The sequence below is a fragment of the Centroberyx gerrardi genome, chromosome 15 (genome assembly GCF_048128805.1).
Source record: "Centroberyx gerrardi isolate f3 chromosome 15, fCenGer3.hap1.cur.20231027, whole genome shotgun sequence".
In the NCBI taxonomy this organism is placed as follows: Eukaryota; Metazoa; Chordata; class Actinopteri; order Beryciformes; family Berycidae; genus Centroberyx; species Centroberyx gerrardi.
The window spans coordinates 8,730,039-8,748,043 of NC_136011.1; positions in this window are offsets into that span (position 1 = coordinate 8,730,039).

Here is an 18,005-nt window from a genome sequence, read left to right on the forward strand (position 1 = left end):
CTAGTTGCTATTTCACTCCGAAAGCGATATAAATTCCCAGCCGGTAATATAACATGTTTGGGTTGGTCGGTGTGTGCACGAGTGTGTGTGTGTGTGTATGTGTGAGAGGGAAAGAGTGTGTGTCAGAGGGAAAGGGTAGAGCAGGGCAGAGAATGAATAGCTCTGTCACAGTGAGGCCAGCTAATAAAGTAGGTAGTTGAGGGAGGGGGGTAAAAAGAATGCATCTCGTCTTTCGGCCCTCACCGTGGGTTGTCATCGAGGGTGAATTAGTTTTATGCCAAGGCAAACGCAGCCAATAAAGCGCACCGGTCAGGGCCCCCCCCCCCCAGTGGAAATTGCATTGGCCATGGGTTAGCAGACCCATGCGGCTCAAGTTTCAACCCTTTTGAAGTTTTCATCGTCAATAAATTGCTAGATCAAGCAGATTAGTTAAGTGTATTTTGGAAACTTTGAGCGCTCACTAGGACAGAGCTTCTTTTCACAGCTGGGCGACCTTCTTTGTGTGTGTGTGTGTGTGTATGTGTGTGTGAACACGAAGGGGTGGTTGTTCTTGGACTTCACTTTTGCTTTTGCAGAGTGCGGCCCTGACCCCCGTGTTGAGCGATCTAACTAAACACAAATTACTCAAAAATTAAAGTGCAGAAACATTGAAACATTGTTCTCCTTTTTCTCCAAGAGAAAAGTATAGGCTCTCAATTTATACAATTAATAAGTACAGTAGTATTTCACTTTATGTCAGAAGTCACTAGCATTCCATTATTTACTAATTTTTTGCTTTTATGCTCAAATGATCCTCTAGCATCAGAATCCGTGTGAAAAAGTATTTTATCTTGATATGATATAATCTTAACATTTGTCCCAGCTAGCCTGAGGGATGTAGCTGTCATCAGATGTGTGAGTGTACTTTAAAACTACTGTTAAAGTCTGATAATACCATATTGTACAAGCACAATACATCACTATAAGAGCGCCTCTCTGGTCCTCGAACATCATCGTACATTGACTGATGTTCATGTTCGACCCCATCTCAGTTTTACACTTTGACAGCCAGCTAGATTAGCCACATTCACAGAGAAACAGGCCGCTCTCCATCAGGCTAACAGCTCCGCTTTATTCACACCAGGGTAACAGCTCAATCCCTCCAGCCTCACTCCCTTCCCAGGCCCAGGCCTTTCTCTGGAGGGGGGGAGGAAGAGGGAGTTGTCCGGGCTGATAACCCCACTCCATCACCCTGACGGCGGGAACAGAACAACGTCCAGCCAGGGCCTCTGGATACAGCCGAGGCCCAGCGGAGCGGTCACCCCCGACTGGGAGGTAGAGGAGGAGAGAAGGGAGGAGGAGAAAGAAGAGGGGGGGAGAAGGGGCAGGAAGAGGCGAGTAATAGGCACAGAGGGAGAGAGGGGAGATAAACTGCAGGGGCGAGAGGGATAGAGGGTCAGAGTGAATGATGGAGGTCGAGCAGAGAGGTCTGTTCGGTCATATGTTTGACAGACTCTCTCTCTGTCGCTCTCTCATTCGCTCACCCTGTCATGTGATATCAGTGCTCCTGTGGCGCCAAGTTGTTATCAGGCCTACGGAGGCCAATAGGTTTTGTGCACATTGGGGTTATCATACATGTGCATTACTACATGCCTACAGTATGACTCGGCTAAGCTCGCAGGATAAGAACCAATTATCTGGCATTCACAGGAAAGGTCGGGCTCTCATACAAGCAGAGTCTCTTTTAATGTATTTGATTAACTTTTCTCTCGTTTGAACTTACTGTTGATAAATATGACATACAGTGCAAACGATGACATTCTCTTTTGTTAGAAGTGTGGGTCACTCAGTTAGTTATACATGCCCCCCCTCCCCCCCCCCAATACAGTACCCTCATTTATGGGAGGTGCCAACAGGGAAAGGGCAGACTCCCGCTGAGCCCGGCCCTGCGCAAATAAACACCAGGCCAGATCCCCAGCACAGAGAGCTAAACATGGGGAGAAACACCATCTATCACCATCCTGGATCGCCCCCATCAGAGCGGGAGAGAGGGAATGAGGGAAGGATGGAGGGAGGTGTGAGCCTTAATGGAACCCAGGCAAGTCACACGATAGACAGCAAATTTCACTGTGGGGAATGAGGGAATACCCTAATGCGAAGCAGCCATGAGGGGGCCAGTGTGCGCTTGCAGCTGCACTGACCGCCATAGCCCCAGAATTACACCAGCAGCCACTGTTGCCTGGTCTGGCTCTGCTGCAGTGGGAGTGATACTAGAATTCTGTTTTCTTATGCAACAGTATGTTTGGAACCTGTTGCTCTTTAAACTGACATGTTGAAGCACGGAGTAGCTACACTACCAGGCAATTAGTTTTACTGTATGCCTCTGGTACCTACTTGCTCAAAGCCCTGGTAACGCAATGTATCGGTAGAATATTTATAGCAACCCCAAAGCCAGATAAAGTGGCACATCCCCAACTGGTGTATGCTGTTCTCAGCACAATTCATGCTGGGACAGGTGAACCCAGCCGTTATGGGGCAACTTGCTTGTGGGAACGCTGCAAAGTTTACATTAGGGGTTGAGCAAGGCTTCTGAATAGGAGAGGCCCCTGTTGAAATCACACTTTGTTTCATGATGCCTGTAAAATCACACCTTAGGAACAAACCCTCTTGGAGGACTCTCTCTTTCCCATCATCTATATCCTTAAGCCTTCATTGGCCAACACGCACCATAAATAGAGACACATACAGTATACTTCATGAGTACATTGTATTTATCTAAGGTTGAGAGAGGTTGCTGTCAGTATTTTGAACTAGTACTGAAGTACTGTAAATGATTCGCTCAATGCATCATATTGTCATTTTTACTTTTGTGAGACAAATGTTGAAATTATGTTCACTTGAAGACATTGCAGGAGAGTTCAGTTTGCTCCGATTGGAAAAAATATCAAGTTTTGGAAAAACATCCTCCCACTCTTGGAAACCAGCTCTCAAAAATGCATTTCTAATGTGTTTCCATGTAAATTTTGACAAATCAACAGAGACGTGAGGATTTAAAGAATCTTAGGGTCTATACTCTATACAGCTGGTTGTGCTTGTTTGCAGATGTACTGTAGTATACAGGCTGTTCATGTGGTGCAGGACAGAAATGTCACAAGATGAGTGGGAATGGGTTAAACTTGATTTCAAATTATATAAGTCGTTTTTTCCCCCCCCTCTCAACCAATGTGTGTCTCATTGCGAATGCACAGGCTATTAATCAAAGCTAGAGTAAATAAAATGTGACAGGGGGACTGCAATGGTCTCCGTGACTGCTGGCAGTGGGTTCTGGGAGCCAGATTAAAAATGATAAGAAGGAGAACCAGACAAGGCCGCTCTGAGAGCCACCACAGCCCCAGTCATGACCGCGTCCCCTGGGTGCAGACCGGCAGACCAGCCCCATCGCTGCCTGGAGACCGATCCTGCTGCTGCTGCTGGCTAACGCTTTGTACCATTTGAAATCCCCTTTGTGTCAGAGCAGTGCTGACATACAAAGATTGATGTATTTTTTACGCTCATATACCACCACTCCCCACTGCAAAAAAGTTTTGTTATAGGTAAACAAGTCAGCATGTGTGTTTCTGAAACCCACACCAGTGAGAAAAGAGGGAATGATCCGTTCCAAGGATTGGATAAATATTTGATATTCCAGAGCCAGGCCACACCAAAAGCATGGTGAAAGGCACGGTGAAACAGAAAACGCGTGCAAAGTCTAAATAAAGAAAAAAAGATGGATTTATTTTTATTAAGTTCTTTTTTTAATTTGTTTCTTTTCTCTGGATGTGTCAGTTGTCAGCTTCAAAGCCTTGGCATCCCAACCAACCACTTGGAGAACAAAAGAGTCGTTGCATGCTGTCATTCTGTAGCTGCGTTTGCTGCCCAGCTCTCTTGTTTGTAGAGATATTATTATTTTATGTGAAGGCCTGTGTAGTGTATATTTTCTCTTTGGGCTGGAAGTTTGCTGTTCTTTCTGGGTCTCGAGCCCTGCTTCATCTCTCTGCCTCTGTTTGCTTTCGCCTGGCCCGCTTCAGTTCCTAGCGTCATGGGCCAGTGAAGCTCTTACATGGGACACACACCTACCCACCCACACACACACACACACACACACACCTTCCCTCCTCTCAGCTCCTCTCTTCACTCTCAAGAGTGTGTTTGTTATCATTACTCTGGCCTTGCTCCTCCTTGAAAACCTCTGTGTGTAATCAGTGTCTGCATAAGAGGAAGATGGAGGTCTGAATTTCTATATGTGGAACATTTTACAGTAACTCATTTAGCCGGGCATTTCATAGGTTGTTATTCTAAATTGTCGGTACGGTGTGAACAGTTGTAGCATTGTTGAGGTACAGTATCAACATTTTAAGACCTCACCCGTGAATGGCCCCCACTGCGTATATCAATTCCAAATGTGTGTGTCTAGCGCAGTGTGTGCATGTTCATATGTGGAGGTGGAGGTCTCTGCCTCTTTGTTCGTGTCTGTGTGTCTGTTGCGGTCTGTCTGTCATAGCTTGGGAATCGGGGGTCTGCACATGCTTTTAATCAGCCCTTCTCTGGCTTTGTCAGACGACTGTACAGAGTTTCCCCTCCTCTTCTTCCCCTGCCTTTTCCTCCCCTCCCGCTCTATTAAAAACATTTTCTCTCACTGCACCAGGGAAAAAGGGCTGACTGGCTCCCCGCAGTGGTAGAGATGTAGACTGTGCAAGCCATGGAACCAAATCTGAGTGGATCCAACTCTTGAGAATATTTTTATCCTTGTATACAATGGATTTCCTGCTACTTATTAGCCTATAAGCTTGCTTTCTTTCTTACTTTCTTTCTATAAATATAAGTTACTTTTGCATGACTTTCCATAGTTAGGTTAGATTGGTTCCACCTAAAACATTTATTCCTTCCTGGTTTGTTAATGTTTCTCAGCTCTGAAAAATTGTAAAGGGGTAAGGAATCTGGTTTCCACTACAGTTGGACAGGCTGTGGAGAAAACTAATAGAAAACCACCATCTAATGCAATGAATGAAACAAGATGTAAATTCATTCTGGTATTTCTGTAAAGTGACCCATTTGTAAAATGACATCAACAAGCGCATTGGCATTTTCCCCTGTGTAGCTGACTCAAGCAAGAGTCTTTCTCAATATGGGTTCTTGTGTCTTCTAGATGCATTTGAATATCCAATGGCTGAAGTACGATTCCAAAAAACAAAAGAACACGAAGACAGAGGACGGATAAAGACGGCGTAAGTTTACTTGACAGCTTACCTCAGGACTTAGCTGCTATAGCGCATTAGGTAAGTGGTCTGTTGGCTACTAACTAGCTAGCTAGCTACTTCTTTGAATGCCTAGAATAGCTAACTCTGTTAGGTTACTAACGTTTAGCTAACTGCATCCACAGAAAAGTTAGTCTTGATATTTTTTGCTGTATGAAGTGTCCTCCAATGGTTAGATAACTAGCTAACATTAACCCAGTTGGATGTCTCTACAATACTAATGCAGTTCAAACCAGATAATGTTGTTATCTTCACTTTATTCCTTTTTTTTTTGATGAATTTCTCTTCACCCTGTCTGTCACCCCGCCCGTCTCTCCCAGGTGAGGGGCGAGGCAGGAGTAAGTGACAGCTGGAGTGACAGGCTCATTAGGGCTTCATTACATGGCTGCCTGGACAGGGGGAGGTGAGCGGCCCAGGAGATGAGCTGCGGAGCAGGACTGGGCGGCTGGGTGACCCGGCAGGCCCGGAGCCTCGGAGCCTGGGAGCCCTCCTCATGCAGGTTCACCGGTGGCCGCGGGGGGGAAAGCACACCTGGGCCAGGTGAGGTTTGCCATGGAGAAGGGCACCGGGTTCAAGTTTACCCAGAGAGAGTGGGCGGATTCCACACATTCAGCCCAGGAGCAAACCCCGGGGCCGTACCTCATACACACTACTCATAACACACTGACAGGCACGTACATGCAAACACTTACAGACAGACAGACAGACAGACAGACAGACAGACAGTCATGCGCGCAGGCACACACACACACACACTGTCTGCTGAGGGTATTATAACAAGTTTAGACTTTTCAACAGGTCTATCCAACTAAAGGAAAACAGAGCAAACAATGAAATTACTTTTCCATGCCAGCATAATGACAATTAAGACAGGACACAAGCTGTGACACGATCTCTTTGCATTAGATGTCTCAGGCTGCACCTCTGAATTCTGTCAATCGATCAGACTTGAAAAGCCGGGGCTCAATTGTTCTGCAATTGCCTTTGAGCTTTACGCCTGGCGAAGAATGTCAGAGTCAGGGGTTTGTTTTCTTGGTGAGTAACACAAATGTATCTGAGATGATTAAGGCGTTCAGGAACCATTAAGTAGTTAAATTAAGTGGCTAAATGGAAACCAGTTGCTTCTCATTTTCTTAAGAATTGAGTGTGTGTTTGTGTGTTAGTATGTAAGACAAAAAACAGACCTGGGTCAAACACTATGTGTACATAATTCATAATGGGGGATTTTAACATGCATGGAGTACTAGATTTGTGGAGTTTAATGCATCAAGATAATTAAAATAGTCAGGTAAGTTTAAACTGACTTTAAAATACTTTCCTGTGATTGTAAATTGTAAAGTTTCTGCAGCTAAGTAGGCTAAAAGAAAAAAAGAAAAGTATTTGCAAATATTGTTTAAACAAGGTCTGCAATGAAATCAAACAGAGAGAGGAAGCCAGGGAATGGAAGAAGCAAAAAAAAAAAAAAGACAGACAGAAAGTACTTTCAGTACATCACCCACAGTGCAAAATACTGATAGTGATGGTGTTTTGTGTCAAAATACAGGGAATTTTCTTTTAGCAGGTTTCAGCACCTGTCCGGTCTCCATGCACTTCCTTAATGGTGATAAATGAGCCAGGTTGAGTCTATTGGGGTCTTATTGAAACAGGCTGCACCGCGATGCCTGGCCCAGTGAAATATATCTTAATGAAGGAAATGTGGCTTCACTGGGACTTAGCGCTGCCTCAAGCATGCAAGAGTGCTCTGTTAAATGCACTGTTTGTGTGAGTGGAAGTGTGCAGGAATGGGACAGGGCGGTGGACGTGATGGTGGGGTTGTGTTAACGGTGAAGTGTGTGTGTATGTGTGTGTGTGTGTGTGCATGTGTAAATCTCCTCTGACTGTGCTCTGCCCGCGCTGCTCCCGCGGAGGTTTAACCAACCCCAACCCAAAGGTCAAATATCCTCTCCTCCACTAATTCTCCCAGCTAGATAACCCTAGAACTCAAGCTCAATTTTCAACTGATCACAGAAAAATCCCATAGGAAGTGAATGTTAGATGTTTTCGACTCTGGGTCTAACACCGGGGAGAGCGATTCCTCTGAAAGTCGAGCTGTGACTTGGCTCAGATAGCAGGGTTACATGCACAGAGGAAACATGAACATACATGAGGGCTAAACCTCCACTTAAAACCGCTCTCCCTCTCTCTCTAATAAACTGCTGCTTCTCATTTTGCCAGTGAATACATGAACACCCTGTATGGGTCTTTTCCTTTATCCGCCTTCCTCTGGCTGTTGCGGTTTCCCAGCCCAATCTCAGATGTGACCTTTGACCCCTGGCGGCACATTGGCTCTCGATGGCAGACATGCCGGTGTCTAATGCGCACCGCTTCGCATATCGGTGAAGTCACGGTCATTTCCGACAGTCGCTGCGGCTCGGGGAAAAGAGGAGTTGGGTGGCGGCGGAGGATGGATGCTTGCATTGTCCTGGCAAAATATAAACTGATGTTGACTTCACTTTTTCCCTGTCTTTCTGCTGTGGAGACTTGTGGACGCCTCATCTCTTGCCGCTCCATTCTCCTCCTCATTACTCTGCTGTTCTTTCTTCACCTCTCCCTCCGCTGTGCATGGACTGGCTTTGGTCACCCTGTGCGCTGCCAGATGGGCAGCGTAAGCCCAGAGTAAGCGTTTGGTGTTTGTGCAAAACTCGCACACCATCTCATGTAGCTCCACACCGTCTGGCATCGGGCAGCTCAAGTGCTCTGGTTATAATGGTAATAATATTTTTATGTCATTTTTTCATTGTGTTTTTCTATGGATCAGCATGTCTGGGCATTGGTAGGCCTCTTAAAGTACGGCTTGACTGGAAGGTCATTAGTCCATAAATTTGTTGCAGTAGTGACTTATCCAATGGCAAACTCTTACTGTGAGCGGCCATGTCACTGCTTCCCACGACTGAATACACAGAAAAGAGAAGAAGAAAATTAAAGACAGACTGCAAAATAGAAACATATCAGGCGAATCAAACTGACATTCAAAACCCCATGGCAGCCGCATCACTGGATATCATAGCTCCATTTTGGTGAAATGATAATTATGATAATTGTTCTGTGAACTGTAGCAGTGTGGGGTTGTAATAGTCGTCCTCCCCACAACAGGAACTACTGGGATCTCTGCACCGGCATGCCAAAACCACAGAGCTTACACAGCCCCGAGGATGACATGACAGGGAGAATGGGGGGAGGAGGTGAATGAAAGAAAGAATGAGGCGCACTATAGGGTCCCGTAAAGACTTTCATATGTGCCATGCCTGGCATGTTTGATTTTCAGTGACTGTGGCATGGCTTGGCTGCCTCTCAAGGCAATCCAAGAATAATTTCTCCAAAGTAGGGGAGCAGATCTATAATCCTAGAGATTATTGCACTCTGTTAGTCATATGTATTTCATTGATTATGACTTTTCTTTTCCATCATCTGAGTGTCCCAATGAGAAATACAGTATCATGGATATAATGAATCTAGGTCGTGGTGAGGAACATCATTGTCTTAAGCCTGTTGAAAAATGATATGAAAAATCCACTATCCAGTGTCATGCAGAATTTGTCTCCACAGAGTTGAAAGACCATCTCTGGTGTGCATGGTCTCACACACACACACACACGCACACACATACTGTACACACTTGAACCAAAGCACTACTCATTATTAGGAGTGAGAGGGGCTTCTCCTCTCTCCTTTCTTCCTAAATCCCCTCTTCATATCCAGTGTCGTCTCTGTCTCTGGCTAGTGTCCTGTTTTTCCAGAACTCTCCGTTAGCGCTCTGAGCTGTCAAGGAATGACGCTGCGCAGTTCTGTCAGGGGGGGAGCTGAGGCGCAGGGTGACACATCTACAAGTGAGATGAATCTTCTTCCTCTTCCTCTTCATCAACACCTCTGTGATATATATGGTGCTTCATCTTCATCCTGTGTATAGGCACTGTACTCCCTCCATCCATCTGTCCTGCTACTGAGATCTCGCTTCCTCTTTGTCTTGCGTTTCCCTGTGGCCTTAGAACAAAAATTATAATACAATATAATCAGTATCAGAAAGTTTAGAAAATCACATGAAACTATTTGTTGTCAATTTATTACACTTTTCTTTAACTGACACAATAGCCTAAGCATTATCCTGATGCCATATCCTGATCCCCATTTGGGTCTCCATGCAGGTTAAAAGAAATTCTAAGAATTACTTTCAGATATTATTTGACCCAGGTCTGGTTCTACATATACACACACACACATAGGAATGTGGGCGGGATGATGGGAAGGTAAATGGGTGAGCAGGCATGAAGCTGGCGTCAGACATTGGCACCGCATCCAACCGTAGGCATGAAAAGATCGATTCTATTTTCTGAAGCTTTGAGTGTAATTGGAGTTTTCAGATGGAATATGCGCGTGGACGATGATATGTGTGTGTGTGTGTCGCTAACCCCGGACGGGACGGCTGCGTTGCCAGGTTTGTGTCAAGGTTTCCAGTGGCCCCGGCAGTGTTAATGGCTGGGCTGTGAATCGTCACCACGGCAATGGTCAGACCGGGCCAGGCTGGTGACGTACACCGGTGAATCCATCCAAGGGAAATAGCGTATATGTGTGTGTGTGTGTGTGTGTGTGTGTGTCTGTATTTTGAGGTGTGTTCAAAGACCCCACTCCCCTCCCTCCTCCCTGGTCCCTTAGAGGTGGGTAGCGATGTGAACGAAGGGTCAGGGCCAGATTCTGCGTTTTTTTTTCACCCGCACTGGAGGGCTTTAGCTGGTCCAGGCCTGGCACCACGCAGCCTCTTACAGAGTCCAGCACTCTGCCTTCTCTCACCCTCCCTGGTGCAACCTCACTGAGCAGGGCTGATCCATAGCAGGGTCCCTAATTGAATCACTGTGTGGCAGGATAGTGATTGGTGCTGTGTGGGTAGAATATAGATTTTACAGATGGAGGCAGGGTGGTCTGCTGGTTTAAAAAGACCATTTTGTGACTGGAAGGTCATGAGTTCAGTCCACACAGCAGCCAGAATCCTTTTCCAGGAGCCTTTGAGCACGATACTGAACCGCTACCTGCTCACAGTTCCTCACATTACCAAGCATCCATGACAAACCGCTCAGCGAGCAGTGTCTTTATGTGAAAAGAGTTGTGGTTAATTGGTGTGACAAGGGGCACAGTGTCCCGACAGCCACCACCCCGCCCTCTTTCTCTTTCATACACACACAAACACATCCATATGTGGGAATGGAGTGCAGTAATGTCCCGTGATGTTTGCTTAACTCCAAATTCCCCCCCAATGTCCTGGCAGGCTCGGCCCAGTCCAGGAACTGGAGCAGCCGCGCAGCAGGGCCAGGCTGCTGGAGGGCAGGAACTCACTGAACAGGAGGGAGAGCTCCTAATTGGCCTGAATGGCTGCAATCAGAGCCAATAAGAGATAAGCGCTGGATTGCTCTCCAGATCGGCGGCGATAGCATTGTGCCGTGTGACCGGGCTACGATTGCACTGTTGACCAAACAGAGAACAGGTGTGCAAGCTCTCTCCCGCCCAGGTGGCCTTCCCAGCAACCCCGACCGAGCCACGCCACGGCCGCGCTCACACACCCTGAGCAAACACACTGAACGCTTGGATTGCTGTACACTATATGCTTTTATACTTTGAGGAAACAATCCATCTGTGTGTGACCGGCTTGTTTCCTTGTAGCAGTTGGATTATCTACAGCATAGAGGAATGTGTTCATACATGGTGGAACGCAGGCACTCTTAACCTACTTACTTCATGGCTAATCGAGCCGTATTGACTTTAAGAGATATGGTGCTGGTTGGAGGGCTGTTGGCGGGGTGAATGGGGTGCACTGCGTTCTATTAATGGTTAGTTTGTTATGATGGATCACAAAGTGGCGGCAAATAGTATTTTCCTATCTCATGAGACTGTTCTGAATACTAATTACAAATCCCTACAACCAGCACAGTATCTGAAGCAATTATTTCTCTTTCACAAACAATATATACTGTAAATCTCGGATGGCCTATCTTTGTTTTGATTAAGAGCCATAAGTGTATAAATATGCCTATAACCTTCTTGGCAAGCAGTGCCTGACATTAATGGCTTCCAGAAGGCAAAGGACCAATGGAGGAATGTTAACAAATTCACATTTAGCATTGTAAACAAAGGAAGAGAAATAGGAAAAAGAATAAGCACCAATATCAAAACAAACCAATTCTACACTAGTTTCTTTTTAGGCTTTCTTTTTCCGTCTTACCTTTTGCTCAAGCACATCATATATTTTCCATAAATCAGTACCTGTAGCTTTCCCTCATGTTAATGCTGTATTAATGATTGATCGTGTACATTGTTTGTGGATTGCTGTTTTACACAAAACTGAATAGTTATTGCTCATAAAATGTGTGGGAAAAGCACACAAAAGGGAAAATGTTCACTGACAGTAAAACAATATATACTGTATGTTGTGTGTGTGTTTGTGTGTGTGTGTTGTGTGCTCACACACTCAAGGCCTCTAGGCTTGCGTGTTTATATCCACATTTGAGTGAGTGAGTGTAACTTTTTCAATAAGAGAGGAAGGGGGTCTTTGAGAGGGGATCACATCCTGTGCCAGAGCCCTGCACTCTGTTTCCAAAGCCAGCAGAAGTGATGGGTGCGCTGGGATAATGAGGGGGGTCAGTATCAGAGGGTGAAAGCATTTGGGGATAAGCCACGGCTAATGACGAGGAAGTCAGAGGCGGCTTTGATCCACATGGGTCCTTTGGCACGTCCAGGGAAAGCTGTGTACTATACCAAGGAGACCCCTAATCTTCTTAGGGATATGCTTAACATTCCTCTACTTTTGGGGACCAAAAAGAGCTCTCCATCTCTCCCTCTCTCTCTCTCCCTCTCTCTCTCTCTCTCTCTCTCTCTCTCTCTCTCTCTCTCTCTCTCTCTCTATCCTTTTAATGGGTGCACTGCAATGCAAAGCAGTCTGCAAGTCTGCATCCTATTTTGCTTTCGGTTTTTAGGGAGAACCAGAGAGTGAGGGAGAACAAGCGAGAAAGAGGGAGAGAGTTGTGGGCTGGTGGCGTGGTTGGTTGGTAGAAGGAAGGAAGGGCCTGTTCTGGTCACAGTGTGGGATAGTTTCTGCTAAACTGGAACAGGTTATTTGGTGGGTTTCAGGGAGAGAAGATCTCCGCATCAATCACTGGCATGGCATAGCTGCAGTTAATCCCACATAGGAAATTTTGATTTCATTTTGGACGAGGGAGTCGCGCTTTTTCAAAGTAGCATAATCACCACTTCAAAAATGATTGATTTCTCCCCGAGTCTACAGGGATTATTTTCTAGATGGACAACTTTTTTTTTCTTTCTGCTGCGGTCGGAAGGTATTTATAGACGTGATATTTTCAATTAGTCCGCATAACTCGAACGGTGACGTTAAGCGCTACTCTCTGTGGCGTTTTGAGAAAGGACAGACTTGGAAATTGCAGCCGCGATGCCAGCCTGCTGCCTGCCTGCGTGCCAGTCGAGGAGGGGAGCCCAGAGAGCAGCGGTGGGGATGGAAAATATGGAGCAGTCCTGTTCTCCCTGGCTGGACTGGCACTGTGACTCACCAACGACTGAAATGAGTTCAGCTCGGCTCGCAGCGGGACATGTTTTCTATCAACGCTCCTTCCCTTGTTGTTTTCTCTCAGAATCTCTCTTTATTCATCTTTTTTTTTCTCTCACAGTCAAGATTGTTGCTTGTGCTGAATGTCTGGTCTGTGTTTTTGCTTTGTATCACATAAGGGCAGGATACAGGCGGCGCGGACGGAGAGCCCAGCTGGTCAGTCGGCTCTCTGGGTGAAGCGGTGGACTCGGAGACCCTTGGGTCCCGCTTGCTGACAGTCCAGCTGAGCGTTAGCCAGCCGAGGCCTGCGTGTCTGCGGGGGCTTAGGCCTGCCTTCATTCCCCGCGCCGCAGCCAAAAGCCGACACCCCTCCAGGGCACGGAGAGAGAGGAATGCACTCCCCCCCCACCCCCCCACCCCCCTCCTCCTCCTCCCCCTCCTCCCCCCCATTCCCTCCAGAGGAGCAGGGATGGGGGCCCCTTATGGAAAGCAACCAAGACCCCCAGGCATTAGATCTCTCTGTTTTCTATCCCTCTCTTTACCTCCTCACCCTTGCTCTTTTTCTCTCCTTTGTGCGCGGCTTGTTTGCAGTGGTAGAGTACACAGTGCGGCGTAGCTGCGGCCTTCCAGAGGGCCGGTGCGAGCCGGGCCAGGGCCCCCTGATAAGGGCTGCACTCGGCTGCCGCGAGGGCCATGAGAGCACAAACATTACGCCACTGAGTAAACGGACCCTGGAGCGCCTTTGTTATTGCGGCTCACATGCAGCGGGGTCACAGCAGATAGAGAATGCGGCTCATATGGCTGGCTTATCGCTAGATCCAATCCCGGACCTTGTGGCACAGCCTATTCTTGGAAGTGGGAGCATGTTCACTCGCTGGTTGTTTTTCCTCGCTTTTTTTCTCCCTCTTTGAGGGATTTGATTCAAAGCTATTTATAAGTGCTGTTATGAAAGGGCATATTGGGATAGTCTGAGTGCCAGATTACTATCTGTGTTGTTTGTTTGCCTGTGATAAACAAGATCAATCATTTATGTAGAATGTTTGCCCATGATATTAATGTTTAATTAAAAAGGAAATGGCTCTCCGCTCAAATCTCTCTTAATCTCACCGATACTAATGTTATCTTGCAGTGCTGTGGGAAAAAAACATCTTTGCCTCTGTTCAGAGCAGATATTCTGTAGATGTCCTTGACTTATTGCAGGATTTTGTCTACTAAAAGCACAGGAAGTGATAGGAAACTTTGCTCTCAGCCAGTTTATGTGATATTTACAAATGACGTTTCCTGACACTTATTAACAAGTTCAAGGGAGGTTCCAGCACCACCTAGTGACAGAAGAAAACTGTGTGTGTGTGCGTGTGTAGGTGCATGTGTGTGTGTGTGTGTGCTCATGCATGTGTGTATGTGTTTTTGTATGTGTTTACTTGTCCTCTGTCCGTCTCTGGCGCTCATGTCTTCCTCCACGTTCTCGGAGGTGTAGGATGGAGACTTATAGGAGGAAGGAGAAGGCATGGTGAGTTATAGCGGGAAACAGAGACTTAAGCAGTTGTCTAAACACTGTCAGCAGTGTTCCTGGGCTACACACAGAAGGATCTCCCCCTGTCGCTGTGCGTTCTGTCCGAGGTGACACACTGGAAGCTCTGGTTCCTGTCCTGGACCCGGGCTCTGGCTCTAAACCATCCCCGCTGACGTCCCACTGGCAGAGAGACAGTCTTACTGGGGAGTTCGCACTTCAAAAAATAAGCGGTTCATTTGGGGGGAAACATCTGCTTCTTCCTCATGACGTTGTTGCGGTTTGCTGTGCACAAACTTCCTTTTAAAATGTTTTGGTGATCGGCCATTTCTTTCACCCAGCCTTTGTGAGCGTGATTCAGCTGCGTGGAAGAAGGGTCGTTCTCTTCGCAAACGACGCTTATTTCCCGGTGATTGGACAAGCGTGCGATTGCTCAAGCAGCACATCTTGTAGACTACTTGGGAATTCATGAAGCATGTTATTTTTTTTCCAAATGGTGACTTTGCTGGAATTTGCCTTTAAGGACACAGGGCCGTTGACCCCGGTCGCAAGCTTTGTGTACACACGCAAAACACGCAACACCGGTTTCTTCAGTGCTGGAAGTTTACTGGAAGTTGGCGTCAATCAGTAAGAACAATGTGTTGTTCCAGGGTCCTTAGTGTTGTCCTGACGTCCAAAAGCCACAGCTCAGTCTCATACCAGACTGTGCAGACAGGACAGTCTCCCCTTGGTAAACCTAGAGCACTTAATGAAAAGTGATGACAGATCAGTCATTAGAACGGCACACAGCAGTCATTTATACCCTTAATTATGTCATACACAGGTGACCTTGGGATCTGTGTGTGCATGTGTGTGTGTGTGTGTGTGTGTGTGTGTGTGTGTGACTGTGTCCTTTCAGCTGTCTTTGTGTATTGGGGGTGGACATTATTTTGAATGTGTTGTGCATGTGTTGGTCTGTGTGTTTAAAGGAAAAATCCATCTTAAAACACTTAAACACTGGTAAACAAAAAACATTGTTGATGTACGTTGCATTCCTGGGTCCATTTTGTGGTTTGTTGGTATGTTTTTGTTATTACCACAGATAATTGAACAAACATAAAAGACGTGACGTCACTTTGAGGTATTTCCAGTGCAGCTAAAATACAATTATTATTATTTTTTTAATTTTTCTCTTTTATCTAAAACGTCAACAGATTTCGGTGTCAGTCCCTCAGAATCAGAGCAAAGGCTTCTTTCTACACTCACCGTTTTGCACCAACATTTAACAATTTTACAAGGAGAAATCCATAGTAGAAGAGGCAGAGATATACATTTTCCCACCAACAGTAGCTTCAATAGACCATAATGCAATGCAGCCACAAGACATGTTGCTTTTTCAGGATGAGAAGCTACTCTTGCTTTTTCGACTGGAAAAACTCACACTCTTGCTGTTACAGCTCAGTTGCTATCGCTATTGCTCTTGCTCTCTCCTACAACTTCAGTCCCGTTCTCTAGGGGTTGTCCAAGGGAATTCTGGGTAAAGTAGGAAATCGCTAACTGAAGTAGAGGTTGAGGGAACGTGGGACACTGGAATGCATTGAACATCACAGATTGATGATATATAACATTGGAAGAGTATCCAAGTGTGCATGCCTGTGTACACATACATGCAGGAATAGAGCTGAATGCATAGTCTGTCTCAACAAGCGCATTTGCGCAAGAGGGAAGGATGTAAATCAAGGCAGTCATTTGAATTCTGTATAGCATCCGGAAGGCTTGAGCAACTTAGTCATGCCTCGTAAAAAATGACTTTTAAGTTGGAACAGTTTTATTTGTCATAAATAACACTTTAACAAGACACTCAGAGCGGGAAGAGATCCAATATACATTCACTTGTAGTCTTTCGAAACAATTGCTTCGGTTCACTTTGCAATGTCAACATGATACAGATTGAATCAACCAGATACAGTTGTTATTGTTTCCTGGTTAGAACAGAGCTGGAGAAGAGCCAGAGGTCTTTATAACCCACACTAACATTGCAAAACAATGTCTCAAAGCTCTCTTATTTTTGCCACTGAGTTCCTCAGGCTCATTAGCATGATTAATGAATATCTGAAATGCTAATGGGGAATACGGTTGGATCCAAGCATAGCATTGGATTTCCACCGCTTTTTAATTCCTCATCTTTCATTAAGAGAGGACATCTTGCCGAGACATTAGTCTGAGTTGTGAGTTTAATGGCCGGGACTCCCCTAGTTTAGGGTTTCGTTAATGAGCCTACAAATGGCCCTCCACCTCTTTCTCCCCTTTCCTCAAAGAGCCACCTCTTCTATTCCTTCTCGGAAAACATGCATCTTTTTTGCCTTGCTCTATTTTTTTTTTTTTTTTTTTTTCACAGGAATTAAAAAAATCCACCAACACCTGATCCCTGAGAAGAGGCTCTCAGAAGAAAAGGAGATAGCGACGATGATTTGCAGCGAAAAGTTTTGCCAGGCTGTCATAACAAGAGTGCATCAATGCTTCGGTATGGCTGATATGTCTGGGAACAGGGCGACGGCTGAGACTGTGGGCATGTATTGTGTATTGTGTCTCGAAACCAATGAAAGTATTACTGCCCTTATCTCCTCCCCCTTGTTGCTCTTCCTAATGGGGAATTTCATTTACCAGGGAAGTGATCCGTTTTGTCTGAGCATAAATTGCAGATAATTGTGCCATTTGGACGCCGGACAGCGGGGTCGCTAGACGAACAGCCAGGCCGGGTGAAAGCGGATGCCTGGGAGTTCACGGTTGGCTGGCGTTAAATGCGCGGATACGCATGTGTGTGTACGTGCGGCGGCGTGTTTTGACTCGGCGTGTATTGTGTGTGTGTGTGTGTGAGAGAGAGAGTGCTCCTCCCAGTGTTTGTTCTTCTATTCACGGTGGGGTTTTAAAACAGGCGGGGGAGTATACTTTTTAACAGTATGTAATTGTCCTCTACAATAACAGCCACCATGTTTGCTCTGGCAGGCTCCGGCGGTACAGGCTGTGTGAGAGGGGCTTAGGTCCAGCGCTGTGGGGGCCATGTTTTATTTTCTTACGGTATCTCGCTTCGCTATACGCTCGCGCTGCCAAAAGCTGCGAGGGCAACGGGAGGGCATGTAGATATCTGCGAGGCGTCGCTATCGAAGCACTTTATCACTCAAACCGTCCGGCGCTTCCTCTCACATATCGTCAAGAATGACACGAAGCAAACTATGCTCTCGCTCTCTTTTCCACCTCTCTGTGTGACAGACTGGTTGGCACATCTGCCCTGCTGTCTGGGGTGAGTCGGTGCGGCGCTTGTGTGCCTGAGGGGGGCGGGGTGACGTCCCAGCACAAGCTCAGTCAGGTGGAGCTGGTAGAGGGGGTTAAGTGCTGCCCCGAGCCAGCACACAGAAGCTTAAGCTTTGACTGACAGCTCTTTAAACCACGGGCCCTGGAGCTGGTCCAGGTGTGAGAGAGAGAGAGAGAGAGAGAGAGAGAGGCTGGGCTTCAACGCACAGACCCAGATTAGGAGCCTCTTCCTTGAGGAGGGAGCCAGCCCAGCCAGGCCCACTATATGACTTACAACACCGCTCCATAGAAAGACTTGTTGATTTATCAGCTCCCGTTGACGGTGCACTATGCTCTGGCGTTGGATTTG